The sequence below is a fragment of the Chenopodium album genome, chromosome 10 (assembly GCF_948465745.1).
Source record: "Chenopodium album chromosome 10, dcCheAlbu1.1, whole genome shotgun sequence".
Classification (NCBI taxonomy): Eukaryota; Viridiplantae; Streptophyta; class Magnoliopsida; order Caryophyllales; family Amaranthaceae; genus Chenopodium; species Chenopodium album.
The window spans coordinates 36,790,882-36,800,083 of NC_137843.1; the positions used below are offsets into that span (position 1 = coordinate 36,790,882).

The window sequence follows — 9,202 nt, forward strand, 5'->3', positions numbered from 1 at the left end:
ACAAATAGAACACTCAAAGACAAGATTCAAGCACTAAATCAAAACACCGAAATTTCAAAATTATGCCCAATTCTCGAATTTCAAGTTCAAAATTTCTAGAACTTTTTTTTGTTTTGGAAGGGATTTGAGTATGCTTTAATGTAATTTGTAAAGAAATGAATATTAAAAATGAGTAATTGTGTGAATTTGCAAAGGTTTGGAAGGGTTTGAAGATAGAAGAATGAGTGAGGGAGTAAGGGGAAATCGGGGAGAGAGAATGGAGAAATAAGGGTGGTGCATCTTTTGGGGTTAAAAGGGGGGCGCTGAACGCACCTGGCGGCTAGCGACGGTGCGTTCGCGCAGGCGACAGCAGGGGGGGTTTGGCGCGAGGCTTGGGTTGGAAAATTGGCCAGAATCGCTGCCTAACTGGTGCGTGCGCGCAGCTAGAAGGTGCGTGCGCACCAGGTAGGGGCTGGGATGGTTAAAAAACAAGCCAAAACTCTGACCCCTATGGTGCGCGCGCGCAGGGATGGGTAGTGGGTATGGGGATGGTTTAAAAACTGTTAAATTTTGTCAAAGTTAGTGAAAATTTTCTGACCCCTTTGGTGCGCGCGCGCAACCTATGGTGCGCGTGCACCAAGAAAGAATATTTCGGCCATGAATATACTCTCGTGTTTGCATAATGAGATATTTGAAAGCGCATTCAAAAAAGAGTAGAAAATCAATAAAAATGCAAACATGAGAGCATAAGACCCGAACAATCTTTTCCACCTAAACTTAACCAAACCTCGTGAAATCTTGAAATAACACTAAAATTGTTGGAAATTTTCTTCGATGCAATCTCATGGTACCTAAAATCAAGAAAACAAACAGAAATAAAGATGAATAAGAAAAATTCTCAAGGATAAAAGAAATATAGAAAAAAATGTAAAATAAAAAGAAAGAGGTTAGAAAACTAGGTTGCCTCCCGGGTAGCGCTAGTTTAACGTCATAGCTCGACGTCCTCCACCAATTAAGGTGGTAGTCGGAGAAGCAATGAGTGAACAAGGGCAACAAAAACACCGTCGAAATACTTTTTGAGACGATAGCCATTGACCTTAAACGGAGAAGAAGAATCCATCATTCAGACCTCTACAACACCACTTTGAAAAACATTCTTGACCAAATAGGGACCGCTCCATCTTGACACGAGCTTTCCGGGAAATAACTTCATTTTTGAATTGTAGAGAAGAACCTTATCGCCAACACAAAAATCTTTCTTCTCAATAAGCTTGTCATGTGTATCCTTGGAATGAGCTTTGTACACACTAGCAAAATCATAGGCATCAAGCCGAAGCTCCTCTAGCTCATGAAGATCTAACCACCTTTTCTCCCCCGCACTTGCCAAGTAAATATTTATCTTCTTGATTGCCCACAAAGCACGGTGTTCAATTTCAACTGGGAGATGGCATGACTTGCCATAGACTAGGCGGTATGGAGTGGTACCTATGGGGGTTTTGAAAGCCGTTCGGTAGGCCCAAAGAGCATCATCCAACTTTTCCGACCAATCCTTTCGATTTCTCGCAACCGTCTTTTCAAGGATGAGCTTGATTTGACGATTTGAGACTTCCACTTGACCGCTCAATTGGGGATGATATGGGAGGCCAAATCTTTGATAGACTCCATGCTTCCTGAACATCTTTTGAAAGGCATGGTGAATAAAATGAGAATCGTTGTCGCTTATCACCGCCTTTAGTACCCCAAATCTTGGAAAGATTATCTTCTTAAACAACTTCATAACCACCTTGTGGTCTAGGGAGGCAATGGCCTCGACCCACTTAGACACGTAATCAACCGCCACAAGGATATATTGATTTCCGAAAGACAAGGGAAATGGCCCCATAAAATCAATACCCCATACATCAAACACCTCCAACTCGAGTATGGGTTGTTGAGGCATTTCATTTCTCTTGGAGATGTTCCCAACTCTTTGACATCGGTCACATGTCTTTACAAAGCCCCACGAGTCCTTAAAGAGATGTGGCCACCATAAACCGCATTGAAGGACCTTAGTGGCGGTCTTAGAGACACCCATATGGCCCCCGCTTGGATCCGAATGGCACATTTTCAAAACAGTAGGCACCTCTTCGTTTGGCACACAACGTCTAAGTAAGCCATCGACCCCTCGCTCGTATAAGATGGGATCATCCCACACATAATGCCTTGCCTCTCTCTTGAGCTTCTTTCTTTGGTTCTTAGAAAAGGAAGGAGGAAACTCCCCATATGCAAGAAAGTTCACTAAATCGGCAAACCATGGGAGTTCCTTTGCTTCAATAGCATACAAGAAATCATCAAGCATCCTATCCTCAATTGGAGAACCATCATCATGAGTTTGAGAATCTTCTAAACGAGAAAGATGATTCGCCACAACATTTTCCGCTCCTCTTTTATCCCTAATCTCAATGTTAAAGGTTTGGAGTTCAAGAACCCACCGGGTCAACCTTGGCTTGGACTCTTTCTTGGCAAAAAGATACTTGAGAGCCGCATGATCTGTGAAGACAATGGTTTTGGAACCCAATAAATAACAACGGAACTTCTTAAAAGCATGAACTATAGCCAAGAATTCCTTCTCCATTGTAGTGTAATTTCGTTGAGCTCCATTTAGAGTCTTGGACATATAATAGATCACATGAAGTTTCTTGTCCACTCTTTGACCCAAGACACCTCCTATTGCCGAATCACTTGCATCAGACATCAACTCAAATGGTAAATCCCATCTTGGAGCTTGAACAATAGGAGTAGATATTAGAGCTTTCTTTAACTTATTGAATGCCTCCAAACACTTATCATCAAACACAAACTCGGCATCTTTTTGAAGAAGATCATTGAGGGGCTTTGCAATGAGCGAGAAATCCTTGATGAATCTTTTATAAAACCCGGCATGCCCTAAGAAAGATCTCACTCCCTTTACATTCACCGGAGGTGGAAGCTTTTCAATGACTTCAATTTTAGCTTTATCCACCTCTATCCCCTTGTGAGAGATCTTGTGGCCAAGGACTATTCCTTCCTCCACCATGAAGTGACATTTCTCCCAATTCAAGACCAAGTTCACCTTATCACACCTTACAAGAAACTTTTCAAGGTTTTCAAGACATGCCTCAAATGAAACACCTCCTACGGAGAAGTCATCCATAAAAACCTCCATCTCCTCTTCCAACATATCTCCAAATATACTCATCATGCATCTTTGAAATGTCACGGGAGCATTGCAAAGGCCGAACGACATTATCCTATAAGCAAATGTACCATATGGACAAGTGAAGCTTGTTTTCTCTTGGTCATCCGGGTGGATAAGGATTTGGAAAAATCCCGAATAACCATCAAGAAAACAATAGAACTTGTGCCTTGTTAGTCTCTCAAGCATTTGATCAATAAAAGGAAGGGGGAAATGATCTTTCTTTGTAGATGTGTTTAGACGTCTATAGTCTATACACATCCTCCATCCCGTGACCGTCCTCGTCGGAATGAGCTCACCTTTCTCATTCTCAACGACTGTCATACCTCCCTTCTTTAGGACAACGTGAACGGGAGAGACCCACCTAGAACTAGAAATGGGGAATATGATTCCCGTATTCAAAAGTTTGGTGATCTCCTTCTTCACTACCTCTCCCATTTGGGGGTGTAGCTTTCGTTGCCTCTCAATAGAAGGTAAAGCACCCTCCTCAAGAGTTATATGATGTGTACATAAAGCGGGGCTTATACTTTTGAGGTCATCAATGGTATAACCCAAAGCACTTCAGTGCTTCTTCAAAACACCACACAACTTTTGAGTTTAATGCTCACTCAAAGAAGAGCTAATAATCACGGGAAAAGTGGAGTTGGGTCCCAAAAATCCATACCTAAGGTGTGATGGAAGAGGTTTGAGCTCAACCATTGGAACACCTTTACCTTCCTTTGATGTTGCCACTTGCAACGCTTCTTGGCTAGAAATGCTCAAACACATTTGCTCTTCAACATCCTCAAAGCTTCCATTGAGAAAATCTTCATACAAAGCCATCTCCTTGCTAGGAGTACCTATCTTTTCCTTATTTAACAAAACATTCTCAAGGCATCGTTAGAAGTGAGAAATTTCTCATGCATAGAAGACACAACATAATCGAGAGAATCAATCAACATAAAATTTTCTAAAGAAGAACTTGGATACTTCATGCTATCATTCAAGTCAAATTATATCACCTCATCCCCTACTTTAAGTGAAATTTTAGCACTTTTCATATCTATCAAAGCACCCGAAGTAGCAAGGAATGGTCTTCCTAGAATGAAAGGAATATTAGCATCTTCATCCATCTCAAGAACCACAAAATCTACCGGAATAACAAATTTCCCAACCCTCAAAGGAACATCCTCTACCTTACCCTTAGGAAACTTAATTGACCTATTGGCCAATTGCAAAGTGATGTTAGTAGGTAAGAGTTCCCCTAGCTCAAGTCTTTGGTACACTGAGTATGGCATGAGGCTAACACTAGCTCCTAGGTCACACAAGGCATTCTCAATTTGCATTTTATAAATGGCACAAGGGATGGAAAATTTTCCAAGGTCTTTTAGCTTAGGTGGCATCTTGTTCATTATGATAGCACTACAATTCTCGGTCATGTTCACCGTCTCTACACCATCACAAGTCCTCCTACCACTTAAAATGTCTTTGAGGAATTTTGCGTAGTTGGGCATTTGGGTGACAACTTCGGTAAATGGTAGAGAAAGGTGAAGTTGCTTAAGCATGTCAATGAATCTTCTAAATTGTTCATCTAACTTGTGTCTCATGAATTTTTGTGGATAAGAAAGCTTGGGTTTCACAATCTCTTTCTCCACTCTTACCTCACTAGGCTTCTCAATCTCAACCTCACTCAAAGATGCACCATCTCTCTCATCTTCAACCAAAACCCCTTTTGTTCCCTCTTTGGTCTCACTCTTCCTAGGCAAACTCTCCTCAAGAATCTTACCACTCCTTGTGACAATAGCATTAACCGGTCTCTTGGGATCTAGGCCTTGAGAAGGTAAAGAAGAAGGACTAGCATGTTCTTTCAAAGCATTAGCATGTTGAGAAATTTGGTTTTCAAGCATCTTATTATGAGTCATCATTTCATTAAATTTCTTATCACTTACGGTCATGTAAGTGTTCAACAACTTTGTTTGATTTTCAATGATTTCTTCCAAATTTGTTTTATGTGAAGAAGAAGAGGATTGAACATAGGAATTATCATTTTGGGCCTTTGGAGCAAATCCGGGTGGAGGGCCTCTTTGAGCATTGTTTTTAAAGTTGCCTCTATCTTGATTGTTCCAATTACCCCTATTTTGATTTTGACCATAACCCTGATTATGGTTACCACTACCTTGATTATGATTCCCATAACCTTGGTTTTGATTACCATAATTTTGGTTTTGATTTTGGCTACTATAACCTTGATTGTTATAGTTACCTCGAGAACCTTGGTTCCCTTGGCTCCTATAACCACCACCTTGATTATATTTGTCAAAATTGCCTTGATTGTTGTATTTCCTATTCCATTGACCTCTTTGATTCTCAAACCTAGAATCATGATTATTTGACACATAGTTCACATGCTCATTCACATTTCCATCTTAATCATCATAAACATCCATACATGCATGAGGGCAACTAGAAACATCATGATCATACGACCCACAATCATCACAAAACAAGCATCCACTAGGCATGTTATTAGAAGAAGGAGGGGGTTGAGAATTAGAAGACATACCTCTTCCCTTAGATTGGGAGGGAAGACTTGAAACTTGATAGGTAGCACTTTCCAACTTTGCCTTGATAGCGGACATCTCCTTCCCTAAGTTTGTCATTTGTGAGGATAGATTGTTGATTGCATTTAGATGATCAACCGAGTACACCGAAGAGCTACTCTTGCTAGTTGACTCTCTTTCTCCATCTTGCCAATCTCTATAATACCTCACTACGTCCTCAATTATGTCCACCACTTCCTCTTCCGTTTTGTTCATGATAGGACCTCCAGCTCCTCCATCTTGAGGGCTATGGCCTCCATAGAAGATTTGAAAGATTTGATAGGTTGGAATTCCGCGATGAGGACATTCTCTTTGATACTCTTTGTATCTCTCCCATGCTTCATAGAGGCTCTCACTTGGATTTTGCTTGAAACCTTGAATCAAAGCTCTAGCCTCCGTCGTTTTCTTTTGAGGATAGAAACGGGATAGAAATTCCTTGGTAACCTCATCCCAAGTCCTTAGAGAATTCGGCTTAACCTCCTTGTCTAGCCATTCCAAAGCACGCCCTATGAGAGAAAAGGGAAAGAGCTTGAGGCGGATGAATTCTTGGGAAATTCCGTTCACCTTGATAGTATTACAATATTTTTCGAACTCCTTGAGATGGTTTAGTGGGCTTTCATGCTTTGCCCCACTAAATTGTCGCCTCTCTATCAAAGTGATCATTGCCGGTCTTATTTCATAATCATTTGCCGGTGTTGTAGGTGGAGCAATCCCACTCTCAAATCTATATGCACCGGGAATCCCCAATTCTTTCAATGCCACTCTCGGATTTTCTCCCATTCTTGCTTGTTCTTCTTCACTTGAAATGCTAGGGCTTAAAGATCGTCTAGCACCCCTCAACCTTGCAATAGTTCTCTCAATTTCCGGATCAAATGGCACTAGAGAATGACCACGTGCTCTATGCATAAAATCTCAAAAGAAATGGTTAGCAGCACGGCTACAAATGTAGCCTAAAAGAAAATCTTTTTGTATTTTCAATTAAAGGTGAAATACAAGTATATGGTAAGTCAAGGGTCGAGCCCAAAGGAATGAGTAGGAATAATGTTATACCCTATGTCAAGCTAATTCGAAGAATATCAATGGTTGTAGTTAGTAACTAAGATGTCAAAAAGCTAGACAAATTGAGGAATTCAATACGCTAAACACTAGGGATATAGGTTCCACATGCAAGCTCAATGATTATGCTAATTTATAGATCACTCAATCGATTCAACATCACAAGGGACAAACAATAGTTGCAATCTAAGGAATCCAAAAGCTATCTCCTATAAGCCATGCTAGGGTTCACTATGAATGGCTAACAAGGAAATTCACAATCAAATTCAATCAATTAAAGCAATTCTCAAATCAAGGGTTCATGTCATTGAAATTTGCAATGCAGTCTAGATTAATCTTATAGGTTGATCACTCCTAGTTTAATTAATCACATGCACAACTATGTCAACCAATTTAATTGCAACAATCCAATCAATTTAGTATCATCAACTAGCAAAAATCATCAATCAAGCATGCTTCCCCTTCTCCCTAGCAACTAATCTACTCACTAAACATGTTGAAATTAAGCAACAAAACAAATTTAATCAAATTCATATTCATTTAAAGCTTAATCAAAAGAAAATCAATCAATCAACAAATTCTAGAGCAAGGAATGTAATCTCAATCAAAATTCAAGAAACTAAAAAGAATTGCATTAAAAGTAAATCAAAGGAAAGAAATCTTACAAACATCCATTGAATTGAAGAAGGAATTTCAAGATCAAACTGAAATCTAAGATCACATTCAAGTACAAACAAGTAAATCTTAAGCTTCTCTCTCTATTTTCTCGCTCTACTATTTCTGGAAAATTATTTCTCAAGTACAAAAGTTAAGTCGTCATAAAAAAGAAAGTCAAAAGCTATAAATAGGAAAATCGAGCGAAGGGGGCCGCACAGGGCCGTGCGCACGTACAGACCAGCCGCGCGCGCACTGCTGGGTCTGCGCGCACGCACCACTGTGTCGCGCGGGCGCACCCTTGTGTGGTGCACGAGGCCTTGGCTCCTTCGCTTGCTTGATCAAACTCCGCGCTCCCGAGCATCCCCATCATTAGTGCACTCGAGATGATGCCCGCGAACAAGGCAGTCCCAAAATGAGCATATTGACTTGATTATTCACCTACAAAACACAAATAAAACAAAGAGAGAAAGCATAATAAAGTAAAACTAAAACTAAAACTATGAGTTATCAAATAAAAATATGAAAAACTCGTAAAAACTAATTGAGAACAAAAGTGAATTATAAAAATGAAAAATCAAAGAAAACTAAGAGAATTATATGAAAATGATGAAAGAAAATAAAGAAAATGAACCTAAATCTTATTCTTTTGAGCGCCATAAACGACGCTCATCAAGACAGTGAATTAAATGGGGAGTAAATAGGCGGTTGAGTATGCAATAAAGCCAAACCACCATGTCACTTCAGTAAAAATAAACTAACCACTCAGATGGCTGACATGTGTCCCACTCATGCAAAACACTATTCCCGCCAAAAAAAAACTTCTGCGGGAGTGATCGAAATTCCTCCCTACAAGCTCGTCATTTCTCAGGCTTCAGCGGGAGTGATCGAAATTCCTCCCTACAAGCTCATCATTTCTCAGGCTTCAGCGGGAGTGATCAAAATTCCTCCCCGCAAGCTCGTCATTTCTCAGGCTTCAGCGGGAGTGATCGAAATTCCTTCCTGCAACCTCGTCATTTCTCAGGCTTCAGCGGGAGTGGTCGAAATTCCTTCCTACAAACTTGTCATTTCTTAGACTTCAGCGGGAGTGATCGAAATTCCTCCTTGCAAACTCGTCATTTCTTAGACTTCAACGAAAGTGATCGAAATTCCTCCCTGCAAGCTCGTCATTTCTCAGACTTCAGCGGGAGTGATCGAAATTCCTCCCCACAAGCTCGTCACTTCTCAGACTTCAGCGAGAGTAATCGAAATTCCTCCCCGCAGGATAGTCATATCTCAAATTCCAGACAGAACAATTAAAGTCTAGTCTAGGAAAAATTGTTCCTCTAGGATCAGCAGGAATAAAAAAAAGTAAAACGATACAGAAAGACATACACGTCGCGGGCAAAAAAAAGCCACTATCACCGAGCTCAATTGCAACGCATCTCCACCGACATCTCAAGTCTCAGAATTGCGTCGTCAATCTAGAGACTCGAGGGGCTAGTGGTATACGAGGTAGTTTAGACGGACGACCCGTTGAGCAACGGCCGATAAGACTATGTGCTCAAAATAGCTGGCATGAGTGACTTCATACCACCTCTTAAGGGGCTAGTTATAGGGCATAGCTCTTATTGAGCTATTGCCTCTTGCCAGAGCCATTAGAATGGGATTCACCGTGCAAGCAAGAGTCAGCATGAGTGACCTCATACCACCTCTCGAGGGGCTAGTTGTATAGGATAGC

The 9,202-nt window shown here is 40.8% G+C and overlaps 1 non-coding gene across 1 annotated transcript; it reads left to right on the plus strand.

The window, feature by feature from the left end:
- Positions 1 to 6,061: 6,061 nt before the first annotated feature.
- Positions 6,062 to 6,167, plus strand: LOC145565782 (small nucleolar RNA R71). Its single transcript, XR_014095160.1, has one exon. It is a non-coding gene; the product is annotated as a small nucleolar RNA R71 (small nucleolar RNA).
- The last annotated feature ends 3,035 nt before the right edge of the window (positions 6,168 to 9,202 follow it).